At 41.9% G+C, this 20,285-nt stretch overlaps 1 protein-coding gene across 4 annotated transcripts in view; it reads right to left on the minus strand.

Annotated features, from left to right (window-relative positions):
• Positions 1-20,285, minus strand: part of RAB27B (RAB27B, member RAS oncogene family) — a 137,704-nt gene that overhangs the window by 44,686 nt on the left and 72,733 nt on the right. The window contains exon 1 of one of the 4 annotated variants that reach the window (XM_025422217.3): positions 9,396-9,543. The exons of 2 other annotated variants lie outside the window; for them this stretch is intronic. The gene's annotated coding sequence lies outside the window, so the exon portion shown is untranslated. Of the gene's footprint in view, positions 1-9,395; positions 9,544-20,285 lie in introns of those variants that run through there. One more of the 4 variants, XM_035706275.2, reaches the window with a different exon arrangement.

The following is a 20,285-nucleotide window of genomic DNA, read 5'->3' on the forward strand; positions in this document are numbered from 1 at the left end:
ACAATGTAATAAAACTTTTTGTCCAGGAAAGAATTTAGGGGCCATAGAGAATGCCTGGCCTTATCAGAGGCTTACTTATTTCCAATTATGTAGGAGAGGATATAGCATTTTTCTAAAAATGTCTATAAAAAAGAATCTGTCAATTCTTTCTTAATACAGCTTCAGAACAGAAGCAACTAGTGTTAAGAATTTTATGAATTTACTCATAGACACCACCGCTATAGTGTAAATGTACTTCTGGAAATTCAACAATGGAATGATTATCATAAATGTCTTTATTCTCCTCTTATTTTATTTTATTTTATTTTTTATTCTCCTGGTAAATGCTAGTCCCAACTCATTTCAGATCCAGTGAAGTAAGGTAATTTCAAAGTAATGGGAATAAAGTGATTTTTGCTGCTTAAAAGAATCAAAAAGATATGGAAGCAACCCAGTGTTCATCACTGATGAATGGATAAAAAAGTGCAGTCTATATATACAGTGGAGGATTACTCAGGGCACCTGAGTGGTTTAGTGATTGAGCGTCTGCCTTTGGTCCAGGTTGTGATCCCAGGGTCCTGGGATTGAGTTCCGCATCAGTCTCCTCACAGGGAGGCTGCTTCTCTTCTCCCTCCCCCTATGTCTCTGCCTCTGTGTGTCTCATGAATAAATAATTTAAAAAAAAAATCTAAAAAAAAATAAAAATAAAAAGAATGAAATCTGGCCATTTGCGGCAAATATGGATGGACCTAGAGGCTATAAAGCTAAGTGAAATAAGTAAGTCAGAAAAGGACAAATACCATATGATTTCACTCATATGTAGAATTTAAGGGGAAAAAAAACTCATGAACAAAGAAAAAAAGAGACAAACAGAAAACCAGAATCTTAAGTATAGAGACCAAACTGATGGTTGCCAGAGGGGAGGTTGGTGGGGGCATGGGTGAAATAAAGGGAATTAAGTGTACACTGATCTTGATGAGCACTGAGAAATGTATAGAATATTTGAGGCATTATATTGTACACCTGAAACTACTGTAATACTGTATATTAAATAGAATTGAATAAAGATAAAAATAAAAAGAAATATTCAAGATCCAGTCTACTCCTTACTTTCCTTAATTAGTGCTGGATTTGATATCTGCTCCCAATATCTGGGAGTGCTAGAAAGTATACCAAGCCAAAAGAAAAACCTTAAATAGATTAAAAAAAAAAAAAAAGAAAACCCTTTACCTCTGCCTTTGTATGCCCTTTTCTCAAGATCCTGTGGTTTGGAAAAGACCTCACTGTCACCCACATCATTTAGTTCAATTTTCCCTTTAAGTCATTCCTGGGCTGATTTTGGCAATCGTGCTAAAAGAAACTAAACTCATAAAGATTATGGCTGGAAGACACGTGAGGCATGTTTGTTTAACCTTCTTTCTTTTTTTTTTTTTATTTTTTTTTTTTTTTGTTTAACCTTCTTTCATCTTTTTCATCTTTGCAAATATATTGTGTAAATGCCTGAAATCTCAAGAAGATATATGTAAAAAATTTACCCCAAACAGAAAGCAGTAGCAAGAAAAAGTAGAATTTGCAAAACTGTGCCCACTAAAATGAAAATGATCAAGCTTTTTATTTTCTTACACAGTAACAGAGATTTGAAAACTGATGCATTAAGTGAATGCATTCTTTTGGTGGCAATATTTCTTTTCTTTTCTTTCTTTTTTTTTTTTGGAGGTAATATTTCAAAGCTGGAAATGATGGTGACTGCTGTCCGTCTTTAACCAAGGACTTGTTATTAATGCAAATTTTCACCCTTGACAATGAGATCAAAGAATTATAATTGATAGTGACCTACAAAAGTCCATCGTAAGTGACAGCTTTTATGAAAAACACATTCGTGCAGAACAAGATGTCAGAAATGATGTATCCATAACAAAGAATGCTTTACACACCAGGAATCCAGAAGGTACAGAGAGAACACCTCAACCGGACAAGTGGGCATGCAGAATGTTCTCAAACTAGTTACTAATAATCAGAAATACTTGAAATGGAGAGTGAGAGGCAGTCAAATGATTGTATAAAGAATATTTTTCAATGCAATAAAATATTCCCCAGACTTTTTTCAAGCAGTGAACCAGAAAGCATATTATCATGGGGATGAAAATGGGATGGGAAAGAGGAGGTAGGAGAAAGAGAAGAAGTCTCCCTAAATGGGGTCAATCACTTGACATATATTTACATTTGACAATAGTTTACGTTTTGTTGGATATTGCAAAAGTAATCAGTACTAGAGAATTAGTCTTTAAGTCTTAGAACATCAAGATACTTTTTATATTTTGGTAAGTAGATCTTGAGATTAAAAGTGTCATAAAGTCCGTCATAGCAGAGCTAGAACAAAGCTACTGAAGAAAATGGGAGGGAACTGGTTTTTAAATGGACACTGGCTGGGTATCAGTTCTTACGGCATGGTACTAATTATTAATTAAGCTCAAATAAATAGACTTCATTCCCTTTGGGAATCTGTTAGGTTTTCCATTCTCTGGTACTGGAACACATTCCTAACTGAGGCACCCGTCATTTTTCACAAGGGGCTGCCGAGAGAGAATACAGAACAATTGTAGAGAAAGGAGTTCTAGAGAAAGGGAAGGGCTACTTGAAGTGACTGCCCACAAAAAGGGATAAATGATGTCATATGCATAAACTAAGAGCTAAAGACATTTTTAACATATTCTTCCAATTTAACAATAATGATAATAATAATGATGATGAATATATACCTATAATTAGATATAATCTTCAATTTCCCCTCTTCTCAGAACTGAAATGTCTTTATTAGCCAAAGCACATCAGTGCTTACAGAAAAAGAAGAAAATCAGGAGTCCTGTGTTACGGCTACTACTTCTCCCTGAGAAGAGAAGTACGGCACTCGGTTTTACGGATTTGGCCAGCATATCTCTGTGGTTGTCACTGGCCTGACCTCTTCTAGGAGGTTCAGATTCCAGAAGCCATTTCCCTGAATATATCCAGCTGAATGAGCACAGGTACCCCATATGTCATAGGTCTTTCTCCCCCAACGTGGTTCATGTTTTTTTATGATTAATTTGAATTTTGGGGACCACTTTCCATTCGTTCTACTGCTTCCTTAAAACCAGCAATTGGGACTTTATAAAATTCCCTTCTTTCTCCCAATAGCTGGTCAACGCCATTCTTGTTATTTCTCTAATCTGACTCCTCTTCTCCAACCTTACAATCACTGAGCTCACTTCAGATTTTATTTCCTATTCCTAACTGAGCTCTCTAGTTTTAACCCCTTTCGGTGTATCTACCTGTTTATTATCACAATACTGCATTGAAACCACTAACTTAAACCTTGCTCAGTCACAGTAAAACTATCTTTTCACGGATCTCTTTCATGTACCAGACTCTATGTTCTTCAAGAGCAAGAATTGTCTTATTCATCTTTTATAACCAAAATAACAAATATGCCACTGACACATCATAGGCGCTTTATGACCTTTTTTCAATAAAAAAAAATTCAGATACGCAAAAGTTATGCCAGAAGTTAAATTGCTAGTATCTGTTTTAATATGGTGAGCTGATCTTTTATTGCAATAAAAGATCCATTGTCAACTTTGACATAACTAATGCCATTTTCTCTAAAGTTTATGCTTTCTGGGTAGAATCTGTGCTCACCAAAGGGTGTCAATAATTCTTTGAGTTCTTGTTTTCAGCTTCTGGATCAAGTTATCATGCACAATAACAGGTTTTCTATTAAAAAAAAAGACTAATTGGAAAAAGACTAATTAAAAGACTATTTCCTTAATCCTCCTATTCCAATTTCTACACACTTTTAAAAAAACATAGTTCCTGAAAAATAAGACAAAAATGTTTATAAAATATTATGACACAAACATGGCATCTTTTTTTAAGGGTACAGACAACATTTAGGAATTTGAATTGTTTCTTTTTTCTTTTGAATTACTTCTGTTCTCACACAGCCAAGACAATCCTCGCCTGTGGATATTTATATGACATTACTACTTGAGATTGAATGCACCAGACTGCAAGTCTTTATTTACTAAAATTACCCTAATTCAACACCTTCCAGGAAATGATAGGAAAGGAACCTCTGGTTTCCTGGGCCTCACGCATGGGTTTATTTTAAATGTCAGAGGGTACTTTGAGAGAGTGAACAACCGCAAGGAGTCAGAGCCGTGAAGACCACGCTTGATTAGAGACACTGCTGGGAATTAGAAAGAAGAACATTTGTGATTCAAGAGAAATCCATCTTTGCAACAACTGTTATTATCATACAGTCGCTTTGCAGAGAAAACCACATAGAAGTCCTAGAAGTCAAAGACTTCCTCCCAGTTCGTACAGGAAGCAGATGCACACCAGGCCTTCTCCACATCTGCAGAGGAGACCAAGCACAGGGGTTGGGGCAGCTTTCCCCATCGGAGGACAACACACACCGGTGCTTACTCTCCACTTTTCATCTCCCCCTCACATTTATCTAGGAATGCTCTTATCCCCAGATACAAGGGATCAGATCAAGGGTAAGATAACAAGGATAATAAAGGTCATTTGGTTCAATGTCCCAGTACAGGCCACGTCTACAACAAATAATTCTGAGAATGGCGCATTCCTTGGTCTTCTTTGGTTTTATCCAGTCCCTGCGATGACTCCCTGAGCGGTCTTTCCAGCCTCACCTGGTGCCCCTCTCCGACCCCTGCCTTCTCCGAAACCCTCTGAAGCTCACTGAATGCACCAAGCTCTTTCCTGGGTGGAGATCTCAGCAGGTGCTTTGGCTCTGTCTCAAATGTTCGTTCTCCCCTAACTGTCCACGGGACTGGCACCCAGACCCTTCAGTCTCAACCGAAACAGTTTCCTCAGACAGGTCTTCTTGACCAATCCCAACATTATTCTTTCCCATTTAAAGTAGTTACTTGTGGTCACAATAACTTCTCAACTTCCTATGATTTTACTTTTCTTTCAGTTGTTGTCAATTCCTTCCCAGTTTGGAACACGATTTTCTTTTTTGTAGAGAGAAGAGGGAAGCACAATAGAAACTAAATAATTCTACTTTCACTCACATCCATTAACATCCTTATTCACTGCTTTGCTTTAAACAATGCTAGAGGAATCTTTGGCTCTCTGGGTTCAGCCCACTCTGGGTTGTAATCCTCTTCATACTGTCTTGACAGCTCACAACACCTTTGTAGGTATTTCTAATTATGTGTCCCTTTGTTCATCTGTTCTACAAGCCAGTTTTTAAAATTGATTTTACTAGAACCTCTATGTAAGCCTCATGAATTTCTCTAGTGGTCTCTCTTTGGGGATTACGTGAAATGCTTTTTCCAGCATTTGTTAAAGTTAGTTTATCTGAATTCCTTGTTTTTAAGAACTCTGTCTTCTGTCAAAGTTGCCAATGATTCCAAGTTGTCACAAGCAATGATCACTTCCTGGTCCTCCTCTCACTCTGCATCTTCACAACATCTGACACAAGTCACCATTCCCTTTCTCTGGGAACACTTCCCGGCTTGGGCTCCATGATGACACTCTTTTCTGGGGGAAAGGGGAGTTTTTTACTGGCTCCTCTGCAAGTTTCCTTGATGTTAGAACAAGCCAGAGTGAGGTCCTTCGGTGATATCCTCAAGACCAAGAGCATCCATGGACTCTGTATCTCCTAGTTTCTATGTGTATCTATGACTTCTTCCCCAAACTCTGTAACCAAAAGCTTGGATTTGACATCTCCACATGGATACCTACACATACCTCAAGAGGCTCAAAATGAATTCTGCATTTACCTTCCAATTTTTTTTATTCTCTTAGCTTTAATCACCTTAGGAGAGAGCTTCACCATGAGTCTTGTATCTCCATACAAAACCCAGTGATCATTTTGGTTCTTCCTTTTCTTCAACCCACCTCCTTATTTGGTTTGTCAGCAAGTCCTGTCAGCTCTGCCTTCAAACAGGTCCTGAATCTATTTCTTTCTTTCCACGACCACTGTTCCAACCCCGATCTATGCCACTGTCATCTGCTGGCCTCGCCCCTACTTGGTATCTCTTGTTAAGGAGGGCAGCGTGATCATTTAGGAAGATGGCCCTCTCTGGGGTTTTTCCTCTGAATCATACAGTATTCTTCTACCCTTCCCAGGTCATTCTCATTATTTCATAATTAATTTTTATTGTATTTATTTTATTTATTTTTTAAGATTTTATTTTATTTATTCATGAGAGACACAGAGAGAGAGGCAGAGACATAGGCAGAGGGAGAAGCAGGCTCCATGCAGGGAGCCTGACACGGGACTGGATCCCCAGACTCCAGGATCATGCCCCAGGCTGAAGGCAAGGTGCTCAACTGCTGAGCCCCCCAAACGTCCCTAAATTAAAAAAATATATATCATTGAAATTCGGGTAATTGCTAATTTGTATTTTGACTTAGATGTCTATTTTTCTAAGCTAGAATTTAATTTCCATGCTATTAACCTCTATTATCCACTGGCTTGGAAGGATACCAAGACTCCGGATATGCTTAGTATCTGTTGAACAAATTTTCAATAGGCAATATCTAAATCACAGTGTCTTCTCACCTCGTTCAGAATAAAAATCAAAAGTCAGCATGTTTTTTAGGACTTTCAAAGCCCTCAGTGATCTGGCTCCATTATCACCCATCCCCCATCTCTTGCTAACCCGGCCCCTCTCCAGGTGTGCAGGCTTCTTTGGTTCCTGGAAGATGCCAGGCAAACCCCTGCTTGTTATCCTTTCACTGTGGAAAACTCTTCCTCCTCATAACCACATGGCTCACTCTCTGACCTCCTTCAGACCAATATTCAAAGTTCATCTTCTCAGGTACCTGATTTAAAATTTCAACACTCGCTGGGCCAGGCTGCCTACACTCTCTGCGTGCATCTTCTGCCTTAGATTCTCTCCCAGCATTTATCTCTAATGTATTATAGATTCAGCTTGCACGTATCTTGTTGACTCTCTCTCTCTGCGGTGAAAGGCAAGCCTGCATGGGGCCAGAGATTTTTGTCTGTTTTTGTTTTGTCCAATTCTGTCCACATAAACCCCAGAATAGTGTTTGACACTAATAAATATTTATTGAATAAATGAACAAGAAACTTAAATAACTTTTCTTAATACATGAAGCAGTTGTTTACTTAAAAAGACAATTTATTTGGGCACCTGGGTGGCTTATTGGTTGAGCGTCTGTCTTTGGCTCAGGTCATGATCTCGGGGTCCTCGGATTGAGTCCCACATCAGACTCCCCGTGAAGAGCCTATGTCTCTGCCTCTCTCTGTGTCTCTCAAGAATAAATAAACAAAATCTTAAAAAAAAAAAGACAACTTGCTAAAGATTTTTTTGATTATGCATTAAACAGAGTTTTACTCTCATTACTGAAGACTAGGCAAATTTCCTTCATTCAAGGAAAGACCTATGAGAGAAGGTAAATATTTGGAAAGCATGAATAATGATTGTGTGAAACAAATTAAGTAATACAACTCCACTTATCGGGTTTGCAGGAGGCTTTTATTATGCTTAGTGATGTTGCTGCTTCCTACTACTGTATAATAAACTTCAGCCCTGTGTACACCTAATAATGAGTAAAGAATCATTCTCCTTTAGCCACCAGCTCTAGAAAGTGACCTACTCTTCATGGGAAACACCTGGTTTGTCCTGTCTGTTTTTACTGTAATTGTTTTCTTGCATCTTGACACTACAATTTCTTGCTCAAGAGCTGAACTATTGGTTAAGCTACCTTGATGAATCAACTCAAGAAACTGGATTAATTGTGAGCTGAGCTTTATGTGAATAGTTGGCCTATGTGTCATGCTCTACTGATCTGAAAGACCAAAAGTCTAACCTGAAACTTCCCAGAGTGAGGGTGGGAAAAGAACAGATTTCTCTTCTGGACTACCTGAGGTTTTGGCTGACTTCCACTTTTCTAGGAAAAAAAAAAAAAAAAGCAGTTAACTAAACCAAAGGCAACTCAGACACCAGCAGATAATTTTAGAATAAGCTGGTGTGCTGAGGAGCTGAGGAGACCAATTTATTAGGGTTCCCTTCTCTATCAGGTCAAATATTCCTGTTCCAGAAACGGCCTAGGAGAGTTGTCATTTGCTTAATATTTGACACATTCCCTTTATTTCTTCTTGGCAACTACGAGAACAGGCTCATCCAGTTCCATCTGAAATCTTTTGTTTTCCTTTTGAAAATAATGATGGTAATATTTTATGAGAGGCCCATAATCCTTAAGCAGAAAAGCCTCATTAATATTAAACTATCTGTCAAGATTACCCTGTTCTGGTCATCCGTAAGAATCCCCTTTTGCCTTCAAAAAGGGCTGATCCCATCTAGGTAGAGGATCATGCTAAAAACAAACAAACAAACAAACAAAAAAAAAACTATGAAAACGAACTCTTTAGGAGGAATGGCACAAGGCAAGTATGGCTCTCACTGAATACTACGACGTGGACTTTATAATAACTTGAAGATTCAACAAACTTAAGTGTCTAAGGCTGTAATGCCAAAGTCCATCTTTTCTATTAACTTCTCAAATTTAGAATTATACAAACATGCATATCAATATATTTACTTATTAATAATATCACTAAATCCGGGGGACCGTAACTAAATACTAATATACATTTTTAAGGCTTAGAACTAAATCAAAATTCATAGCTACTGTTATGTTAAATGGTAATTTTGCTGCTAATAACCCGGGAACTACGTTTATTAATTTGGGCTTAATTTAATAATGTACCACTTAATCAACTGGAACCCTTAGACCCTTAATTTTAGATCTTGAAATAAAAAGCCGGCAAGCACGTTATTACAGGTGTGGTGACTTCAGCCAAACACAGCTTCTCCCTCCTGATACAGCCTCCAACCTTCGCTAGCCACCTGCTCCGGCATTTTTCAGATGATTGAATATGTTGTCTTGGGCGGGGAAACTCCTGGAAGCTAAGGTCCTGCGACCACTTGGAGGAGCACACACGCCCACACCCCAGTAGCTGCCAGCTTGGCTCAGAATTTGGAAATAACTGAGTAATAATAATAATAATAATAATGGACACCTGGAAGACAGAAATTACTTTTGATTTCTCTGTGGCTCTCGCCCCGAGAAAGTGCGAGGGACTGTCCTAGCGCCTGCACTTGCCCTGCCCCGAAAGTCCACACACGCTGTGGTTATTTCTGTGGTTATTAAGGATGTTGGCGTCTGCGGATGCGAGGGGAAGGGAGATGGCATTGCTGTGGCTGTTGGGGTTTTCTCTTTTTGGGGGGGTGGGGGTTCGTCCTAAGCAGCTGTTGGGTACCCGCGGCGGGGTCTCCCGGGGCGGCCCGCACCTGCCCCGCCTGCCCCACCTGCCCCACCTGCCGCCCCCCCGCCCCCGCCCCGTCCCAGCAGCGCGGCCCCGCGGCCCGACTCACCGGCTGCCCAGGGTCCCCGCGGAGGGCGGGGGTCGCGTGCCAGGCCCTTGAGCTCCGCGGGGGGACGCGGCTCTGCCCGTCCTCGCTGCGGCTGCGGCTCGTCCCCGCCCGCCCGGCGGCCCCGCGGGCGACAGCGCTCCGGAGGGCGGGGTGACGGGGGCGTGTCCGGGACGCGCGGGCGCGCGCCTGGGCTGCACCTGCCGCCGACCCGGGGCGCTTCCCCGGAGCGCCCGGAAGGCGGGGAGGCGGGGAGGGGGGGACGGGGGCGGAGGGACGGGGGGGCGGAGCCGAAGGGGCCCCGCGAGCAGCGCCCTGCGGGATGCACCGCTTGGCGCTCACGCTAGGCAGCACGCAGCACCCTAACTGGCCGCAGCACCCTCACTGGCTGCAGCACCCTCACTGGAGCACGCTAGGCTGCACGCAGCACCCTCACTGGCCACAGCACCCTCACTGGCCACAGCACCCTGACTGGCCGCAGCACCTTCACAGGAGCACGCTAGGCAGCACGCAGCACCCTCACTGGCCGCAGCACCCTCACTGGCTGCAGCACCCTCACTGGAGCATGCTAGGCTGCATGCAGCACCCTCACTGGCCGCAGCACCCTCACTGGGCGCAGCACCCTCACTGGCTGCAGCACCCTCACTGGAGCACGCTAGGCTGCGCGCAGCACCCTCACTGGCCGCAGCACCCTCACTGGCCACAGCACCCTGACTGGCCGCAGCACCTTCACAGGAGCACGCTAGGCAGCACGCAGCACCCTCACTGGCCGCAGCACCCTCACTGGCTGCAGCACCCTCACTGGAGCATGCTAGGCTGCATGCAGCACCCTCACTGGCCGCAGCACCCTCACTGGCCACAGCACCCTCACTGGCTGCAGCACCCTCACTGGAGCATGCTAGGCTGCACGCAGCACCCTCACTGGCCGCAGCACCCTAACTAGCCTCAGCACCCTCACTGGCCGCAGCACCCTCACTGGCTGCAGCACCCTCACTGGAGCACGCAGCACCCTCACTGGCCGCAGCACCCTCACTGGCCACAGCACCCTGACTGGCCGCAGCACCTTCACAGGAGCACGCTAGGCAGCACGCAGCACCCTCACTGGCCGCAGCACCCTCACTGGCTGCAGCACCCTCACTGGAGCATGCTAGGCTGCACGCAGCACCCTCACTGGCCGCAGCACCCTAACTAGCCTCAGCACCCTCACTGGCCGCAGCACCCTCACTGGCTGCAGCACCCTCACTGGAGCACGCTAGGCTGCACGCAGCACCCTCACTGGCCGCAGCACCCTCACTGGCCACAGCACCCTGACTGGCCGCAGCACCTTCACAGGAGCACGCTAGGCAGCACGCAGCACCCTCACTGGCCGCAGCACCCTCACTGGCTGCAGCACCCTCACTGGAGCATGCTAGGCTGCACGCAGCACCCTCACTGGCCACAGCACCCTAACTGGCTTCAGCACTCTCACTGGCCGCAGCACCCTCACTGGCTGCAGCATCCTCACTGGAGCACGCTAGGCTGCACGCAGCACCCTCACTGGCCGCAGCACCCTAACTGGCCTCAGCACCCTCACTGGCCGCAGCACCCTCACTGGAGCATGCTAGACTGCACGCAGCACCCTCACTGGTTGCAGCACCCTCACTGGCTGCAGCACCCTCACTGGTGCATGTTAGGCAGCACGCAGCACACTCACTGGTCGCAGCACCCTAACTGGCCGCAGCATCCTCACTGGTGCACGTTAGGCAGCATGCAGCACCCTCACTCGCCGCAGCCCGGAGGGAGGGATGTGGGGGTCGCACCTGGGGGACCGGGAGCCAGCAGCGGGGCTGGGCAAGTATCCCTGCAGCGCCCACTATCCTATGTCCCTGCGGAGATCCCGGCCGGCTCCCTGGAGGTCACAGGCTAGACACCCGTCCCCTCCCCACCTGCCCCCCCGTTGAGGGATCCATGGTAGGCTGCGTGCACACAGGGGCAGTCGGACCATTCCTCTGGGAAGGAAGTGCCGGCCTTCAAACCCCTGCTGGTCAACAGTGAGACTCTATTTCAGCTCTGATTGTCCCACGGTCTTCTGTCGGGTGGGCAACGGGCTTTGGGCAGCTCGGGGCGGCCCCCCACCCCGGGAGTTCTAGGGGCCCAGGAGCTGCAGAAAGAGCCCCAAGCAAAACCAGAGGTGAACACGCAGTAGCAAAACAGCTAAGAAAAAGGCAAGGGCAGAAAGCATTTGGTCCCACAAGACTACACTGGAAAATACAGTAGTTCTATTTCCTGTGCCTTAAGGTTCTTGGCCTGAAAATGAGGATGATAAAATGCCTTTATAGGGTTATTGTGAGCAAATGAGTTCACTTCAGCAAAGCGCATAGAATAGTGCCCAGCCCAGTAAATTCTGTAGACGCGTTGCTTTACATGTTATTGTGGTAGTTCTTATCCACTCCAGCCCCCCAAAGCAGGATCTAATTAATAAAAATTACTCTGATCGACTAGGAGAAAGTATAGGAGGTTTCGGTTGTAGATTTTCAAAATATATGTATACTGGGTATCTACGTGCATACTGGGTATCTATATGTATACCGGGTATCTATATTTATGGTAAACCTGTTTTGTGTCCATCAACAATCTCTGAGTATAAAACAAGCATGTGTCACTGGGCCTAGAGAGAGATAAAAGAAAGAATGTAACTCGGAATTGACTCTATTGTATGTAGCACATTAACCTAAAATGATTCTCAAAACAATTTTTTTACATGAAATGATTCTCTGTGCTAATTAGTGATAATCTGTATTCTTCACCCAGTTTACATGTTCACTTCCATTAATCCAAATAGATACTATTTCCCGTATAGAGTTTTAAAGCCCTTGCCCATAGGTCATTTGATTTTCACCAACCTGCTTTGAAATAAGCAAGGCATCTATTATTTTTATTGTCCCCAATTAGAGAAAGAAGAATTGGAAGTTGAGAAAGTCCCAAAAAGGTGTCCAGAGTCATGAAGATCCATAAAGGTAGAGAACTCAGGTTGCTCGTCCCAAAGGCAGGGCTCAGAGTGGTCGTTGTACTGTGCTTCCTGCCTAGGATTTCTAGAAAAAGTTCCTGCATGAGAGAGTCTAACAAAGACGTGTATCATCTTCTCTCCTTGTCACCCTTCCCCAGATAAGTGTACCTGCTGCCTCGTAGGTACACTTTTGCAGGGACAGCCCTCCGGGAATCACCCACCACGTAAGTCTCATCTGTGGGTTCTGAAGCTCAGAGGCACTAATGTCCCTTAGTGATGCTATTCAGGTACACGACACTGGTGGAACTTTTCCTTCCCAGTGAGAAGAGGGGTGGGAGAACATGAGAGAAATGATTCTGAGCTGTCTCATGTAGGCTACTTTGACCAGAGGTGGAGCAGAATAAAAGAGCCTGCAAACCCAGTGAAAACAGGGGGACAGCATCATGTGTCATAATAAAAAATAAATACCTTCCTGTACCTGGAGTTTCTATGGCACGAATTAAATAGACATAATTTGTCAATAGGTTTATCGATCAATAAATACAGCACTGAAGTGAACAGATACCTAAGTGCACATGGGAGACTTCTAGTTAAAAATGGCAAATTGATCACATGTGTTTCATCCCCCCTACCCTGAACTCCTCAAACTTGAGAATAAATGGATTTTTAAATGTTATTAAGTAATAGAGATAAATAGAAAGGAGAAGAGACCTCCAAAGACAAAATAAACAGCAATAGATGATTGGAAGCAACTAGGTCAGATGGAGGCTTGTAACTCACTTGGAGAGAGGAGTTTACACTCTGAGTGCCCGTAGGAGGGATTGTGGATAAGAAGCAAAATGATTCTCTGTGCATTCGCCTGCGAGCCTCAGGCCTAGGAGGCAGAAACGCCACCAGATAAGGAGGCCAGGTGGTGGGATGAGCACAGAGGTTTGGTTAGATGTCTGTATACAGAATGCTTGCACCCAAAGCTTCCTTCTCCACTGCCATGCAATCAACCAACCATAAGTCCCTCCATCTGCTCAACCCAGTCTCCAGGAGACTGGAAGTTTATTTTCTGGAGAAAGTAAACTAGAGTAATCTGTGGTTTAACAAGATGAACACATATTTTTACTCTGCTCCTGTAGAAAATGAATTAAAAAGACATTTATATGCAAGACAGGAAAAAAAAACTCTCAAAATTGAAAATATACTCAAAAATCTTTAAATTTGACAGATAGGTTGGTAATATTATGTTGAAAAAAATCTTCAGGAAAATAGAACAAAGACCTAGGGAAATTTTTAAAAATTAGAGAAAGGGGCAAATTTCCGGACTAATGGGAATGCCAGAGAGGTCCAGAAAAGATTTCTTTCTACCCAAAATGGGATGAAAAAAAATTAAAGGAATAGTGCAAAAAACAATTCCAGAAATGAAGACTGTAAATCTTTGGGATCAAAATTTCCACGAAAAAATCGCAGAGTTTTTAAAATCAATTAATTAATTACATACACAAAGATAAACCATTCTGAAATATCATAAGCCTCAGAACAAAGAACATAAAACATCTTCCAGCGACATAAAGCAGATCACATACAAAGGAAAAGAATAAAAATTGCATTGGATTTCTCAAGATCAATAATGGATCCAGAAGAGTCTTTAAATGACTTCACATTTTTAAAATGAAATTATTTGGGCAGCCCTGGTGGCCCAGCGGTTTAGCGTCGCCTTCAGCCCAGGGCCTGATCCTGGGGGCCCAGGATCGAATCCCACTAGGGCTCCCTGCATGGAGCCTGCTTCTCCCTCTGCCTGTGTCTCTGCCTCTCGTTCTGTCTCTGTGTCTCTCATGAATAATAAAAAAAATCTTAAAAAAAAAAATGAAATTATTTTGAACCTAGCATTGTAGACCCTGACAAAATGTCAGCCAAGTGTGATGAAAGATATTTTCAGACCTGCAAGGATTCAAAAATGTACTTCCTGTACTGTTTTTAAAGAAGGATTTCCGAAATAAGCTTATAAATCAAGAAAGAGAAGGAGATGGGACCCAAGAAATGCAGGTCCAACATAGAATACATAAAAGTAAACTCTGCGGGACAATTGTGAAGCAAGCCTGGAGGGAAAGCAGAAGGATGAATTACAGCAGGAAAGTTCCCAAGGAAAGGAAGAAAAAAATATAATTATCTGATGTACATATACATGTGAAAAATTATTGATAAATGTGTGTGGGGGGGAGACTGCAAGTGCTCATCTGAGTCCATGTCCTCTTTTTCCTGAGCACCCCAATAGATTTCGTTCCTTAGCCCTCTGCAGGCAGAGACATGTAATTGAGTTCTAGCCAGTGGGATGTGGGCAGCAGGGATATACACTCCTCCCAGGCCATTCCCATAAAGTAACTCATGAGATCCTCCGTGCTCTCCCTCCTCCTCCTCCAGACACAATTCTCAAAAAAGAGTTCTGAGGCTTTAGAAGACATGAGAGCCCCAAGATGAAGGAACTGTGTGACTCCGAATGACCGTGTGGCACAGAAGCCCGAGCTGCCACACGCTGGCCCATGACATGAGCAAGAAATAAACCTATACCATGTAAAGCTACTGAGATTTGGGGGCTTGCTTGTTAATAGCAGTTAGACTCTTCTGACTGTTGGAAAGATCATTTGGGGACATTTGTGAATAACTCGCAGTAGACACAAAGTTTACTAAACAAATTTGAAAAAGGACATTACTAACTCCAGGGGGAGAAAAGAAGCATAATGATACTACACCACTTTACTGAGATGTGACCACAATATGATCACAATAACGGGAACGCTGACAAGAGAGTAACGATAAACTAGGATGCGAGCGATAATTAAATAATTATTAATAATAAATCTTCCTTGCATTCTTTTGCCCGCCTTTTAACCACTTATCAGGTAATTTTCCAATCATCCAAACTAACATTGATTGATGTAATTTCAGGCAAATGTCTTTCCTCCCAAAATATATGTAGAGGGTGGAGATAAGGAAAGACCGTCTATGTACATGTGTAAGACGACTACATCCTCAACTATCATAACAGTCAATAAACAATGAGTAAAATTGCTAAGTAAAGAAATAGCAGAATAAGCAAACCATTTAGAAATATGTAAGTGTGATGAAAACTATGAGTCAAATGTTTTACCATGGGGATTGAGGCCAGGACTTAGGAGGACTTCTGTGCTGGTTTATAAGAATTCACCACCATTTTTTTTTAAGATTTATTTATTTATTTATGATAGACATAGAGAGAGAGAGAGAGAGGCAGAGACACAGGAGGAGGAAGAAGCAGGCTCCATGCCAGGAGCCCGACGCAGGACTCGATCCCGGGACTCCAGGACTGCGCCCTGGGCCAAAGGCAGGGGCCAAGCTGCTGAGGGGCACCCAGGGATCCCCTCACCACCATTTTAAAGAAAAACTATGAGATGTATTACCTCAACAAAGATAAAATTAATATTGAAGTAGTCTTAAAATATAGAGGGAAGAAAAATATTTTAATACAGAGAACATTATAATTTTTAAGTATATGTATATATTTTTGTGCAATGACCTGTTAGCAGTGGAGAAAGTGAATTTGGGGTGCAGCCTGATGATAGAGTTGAGAGGTTTGCACAGTCATTTATTCACTCAACAAACATTTATTAAGTAAGGGGTGCCTGATACTCTGCTAGGCACAGGGGATGAAGTGAAGAACATGAAAGAAAAATATAAGGTGCTTGGGGCACCTGGGTGGTCCAGTGGTTGTGCCTCTGTCTATCTTTGGCTCAGGGTGTGATCCCAAGGTCCCAGGATCGAGTCCCGCAAGGGGCTCCCTGCGTGGAGCCTGCTTCTCCCTCTGCCTGTGCCTCTGCCTCTCTCTCTCTCTGTGTCTCTCATGAATAAATAAATAAATAAAATCTTTTAGGAAAAGAAAAAAGAAAAATATACAGTGCTCTAGGAGAAAATGAAGATTTTAAACTTTAAACAATAAATATGTTTGGTTTCTTCTCTTGTCCTTGGTGATGTTTTCCACTGACAACTTTTGGGGCAAGACACTGTCTTTCATCCTTCCAAATACTCTTAAAAATTGCCATCTTGACCATCAGCTCAAAGCTCACACTGATGAGATCAGAGGTTTCCCAACTCACCCTTCTGCTGGGTTGGCAGAGAAGGCCGTGCGGAGGAGCCGTGCGCGGCTTTGCCTCCACCCTCTGCCGATCTTCAGTTCGTATAAAGCCTGTCTAATCACAAAGAAAAATCAACCCCTCCCCAGTTTGAGGAAATCCCACAGCATGACTACAAGTCACAAGACTGGACACCCAGGTTGTGCTGGTTTTGCTAACTACTTTTAAAGATGCAAGTTCAAAAAACATATATGCTTAAGTGAATTTCTACGAGCAAGTTACTCTAAATACATAGCACGTGAAGACCCATTGTAGGCATCAAGTGGACTTGTTCACGTACTTACAGGTAGAGCCTCTACTCTATGGTGTGTTCCTAACTCCCGGCTTCTAACCCCATTTTGCCTCAGTTTCTTAGAATGTGAAATAAACCCACACTGGGACCTTATATGGAAATTACTGTAACTCAGTCTAATTCTTTCTTTCTGTGTTAAAGAAATATCGAGTGGGAAAGGACCAAATGGTTTCATGAGTAATGCTTTCACACGGCCTTTATGCAAGCCTGGACTAGCAAAGAAGCCGCAGTAGAGAGGGTAGGTCATATTTCTGTGTACAAATAGTATTGGACCCCCTTTACTAACAACAACAAAAAAATGCTGCAAGTATAATTGTGAACATAATTATGATTACAAAATTGTTTAATTCATGTATCAGATTGATTAAGGATAAATAAATCTTTCTTAATAGAACTAAGACAATAGGAAAGAATGTAGCAACACAAACATATCTTCGTAAATACAGTCATATGTTAACATGTGTAATTATATGTGCAGATATTAAGTATAGTCTTATTTAAGCACATGTGTAGACATATATTTGCTTAATGCTAGCTTCATAATGAGTTACAAAATAAGAGGTTTTATACGCCTATCATGTAAGTATAAGCAAATATATGGTGATTTCTTCATTTTCCCCAAACATTTTATTAAAAACAGTGTTCTTGTTCACAACTTCGGCTACTTTTTTACCTGCAAATAGTTCAAATTGTGATGTCATACACAGGAATAATTAAATCTTTATTAAAATTTTGTCAGCCTTTTGACCAATTATCAGGTAGTTTTCCAAGCATCCAGACTAACATTGATTGATGTAATTTCAAGCAAATATGTTCTTCCCCCCAGAATACTTTTTTGATCAAATTAAAGTACTTTCATGAAAGTTCCATTATAAGAGATCTATAATGACACCAATATAAGATAAACATCTCTTTTTTAAAGGTATGATTTGGGAAATGATGTGCCTTATATCTGATCATATATGATATTAAAAGATAATTTACAAGAATAGCAACTAGTACATGAAGCTCTCTGGTCATAGCAAAGAATCCCATTCTAAGTGATTACTTTCTAAAACTATACTTTCAAGAAATAGTAAAGTTGTATTAATAAATACTTTTACATTATAATTAAATGAAATAGCTATTTTTAGCATCAGTATAGTAAAGCCAGTATAGAAAGCATTTCTAAAGCCATGATAATTTTTTATCATATTTCTAATATATATTTAAATGTTCTATTTCCAAAATGACTTGAAGATTCTAAGTACTATAGCCATGCAATATGCACTCCTGAGATATGCATCGCTGCCATAACCACTCAGTTTTTCCTGTTCTGTGAAATTTTTAGCTACATACTTCATTACTACTGCAGATTGAGAGAATGGAAGAAAATCCCTGTATGCATCATATAAAATATAGGCTTTTGTTAGAATTATACACTATTTTTATTGTCATATATTTGGTGAGAGTCTTGACAGAGGAGACATTTCAAAGGAACCCACAAAAGAACATAGGATCACAGTGAAGATACGAAATTAATAAGAAGTTCTCATTTTCTTGCATTTCTCCACCTATAAAATGTGGTAAATATTAGTCATCTTCTTGGTGTAAGGCATCCTATCGAATGCACGTCTTGGTGGGAATCCCCTCTAAAAGTCAAAGGCGTCAGATACTCATGGCAGTGGTGGCGGTGTACAGGGTCTGGATACAAAAGCACTGAGTGATTCCAATAGTAGCCTTCTAACCGCAGGACGAAATGAGGTTAGGCTTGTAACTCTGGTCCTAATCTAGCTTGCCCTAAAGTAGGGACAACGCAATATCAAACCTGGGCAAAGCATTCTTACAACTAAAAGAAATGTGAAACTTGCTAAATTATATAAGCAAAGAAAAATGAGAAACGTATGGGAATGGACGCTAAGGGCGATTGCACCAAGGAAGAAGGAGCAGAATTTTAGAACAGGATGAGCTGGTGAACATGAATGCCCAGGATAAAATGTAGTGATTTGATTGAGAGTCGTTATAATTGCTTTCTCAGTTTGATGAAATTCCAACCTAGGGTAAGCCCTATCTTAACTCAAAGAACCACCCTTCCTCTCTAGGAAGGACACTGCAACATTACAAATACATTGAGAATGTTTTCTTTCTACATTTTCTCAAAAGATCCTGCAATTATTTTCCAAGATAATTGGCACTGGGGAACAGGAACCTTTTCAGAACAGAAAATTGACTTCCAAGTTGTCACTAATGACTGAATCACAAGAAAGTCACTGCAATTCAAAGATTAGAGTCAGAGCATATGGCTTAATCAAATTTTACTTCCCAGGAGGCCCACCAGGAGTCACAAATCCATCCCATGTTTGCCATTTTTTCCTTAATCTATAGGCTAAAGGTCAATGTGATCGAAAGGTTACTTTTTGAGTTTCTGATACTAAAACCATGCAACACAAATACATGTATTAGATATATATATCCAAAGGGACAGCTGTTCTTGGAATGAATTGCAGATATTAGTGTCACTTAGCTATTAAAAACTTGAATGATATAAAGAAAGGAATTCTTATCCCATTTCTACCTGGTGCTCTACATTGACCTGTGTAGAAGGCAAATGGGTCTTCAAGAACAACAACGAATATTTAAAAGCTTAATCAGATAATGACTTCAACTGCCACTAATGCAACTAATCAAAAGGATAAATTCTAATATCCTTGGTAAACTTCATAGGTGGCTCTAAGTCATATATATATGAATTCCCTCCAAGGCTCCCCATTTGATCCAGGTTTCAGACAAAGCACTTCTGCTTCTTACACTCTATGCCCAGGGGATTCATGATAACACATTTATCTGCAGTAAAATAGGGTGCTCTGCTGAGACTTTGGCATTTCCAAGTGGAGGGATCATTTTGGAAGCCTCTATGTGTAAAATTATAGAAGTAAAAAAAATTATAGAAGTAGGGGTTTTCCCATGTTCTGGAAAGAGTAAGATGAGCAAGAATTCTAACTCAAATGTCTTAGGATTTACTTCAACTTCTGCCAAAAGACATTTATAATAACCTCATCTTTGATCTTACATGTTAAACACACGGGGTTTTAAAATAATTTGTTTTGCTTATAAAAACTTCATGTGGCTGACATCCCTACAGGCGTCCAAAGAATTAATGTTTGCTGAATGGGTCAACAAATAAAGGAATCTGTTCACTACCTTGATGTCCTTAGCAAGGAAGTTTTCCAGGAAAAGGACAGGAATCTCTTGCCCATTCTCTGCTTTATATTTCAGCGAATCTGCTTTTTTTTTTTAAATTGCAATATTAAAAGTTGGAAAAAATATTTGTGAAAATGATTCAAAGCAGGAAATATAGCACTCGTCAAGTAAATATGATTTACAATTAAACTGCCAGTAGCAAATTAAGGAAACTCCTTGAGGCATAATGATACAAATGTGTGTGCGTTTTCTCAGTGAAAATTGCAAGACACTTTGACTCC

Source organism: Canis lupus, chromosome 1 (genome assembly GCF_003254725.2).
Source record: "Canis lupus dingo isolate Sandy chromosome 1, ASM325472v2, whole genome shotgun sequence".
Classification (NCBI taxonomy): Eukaryota; Metazoa; Chordata; class Mammalia; order Carnivora; family Canidae; genus Canis; species Canis lupus.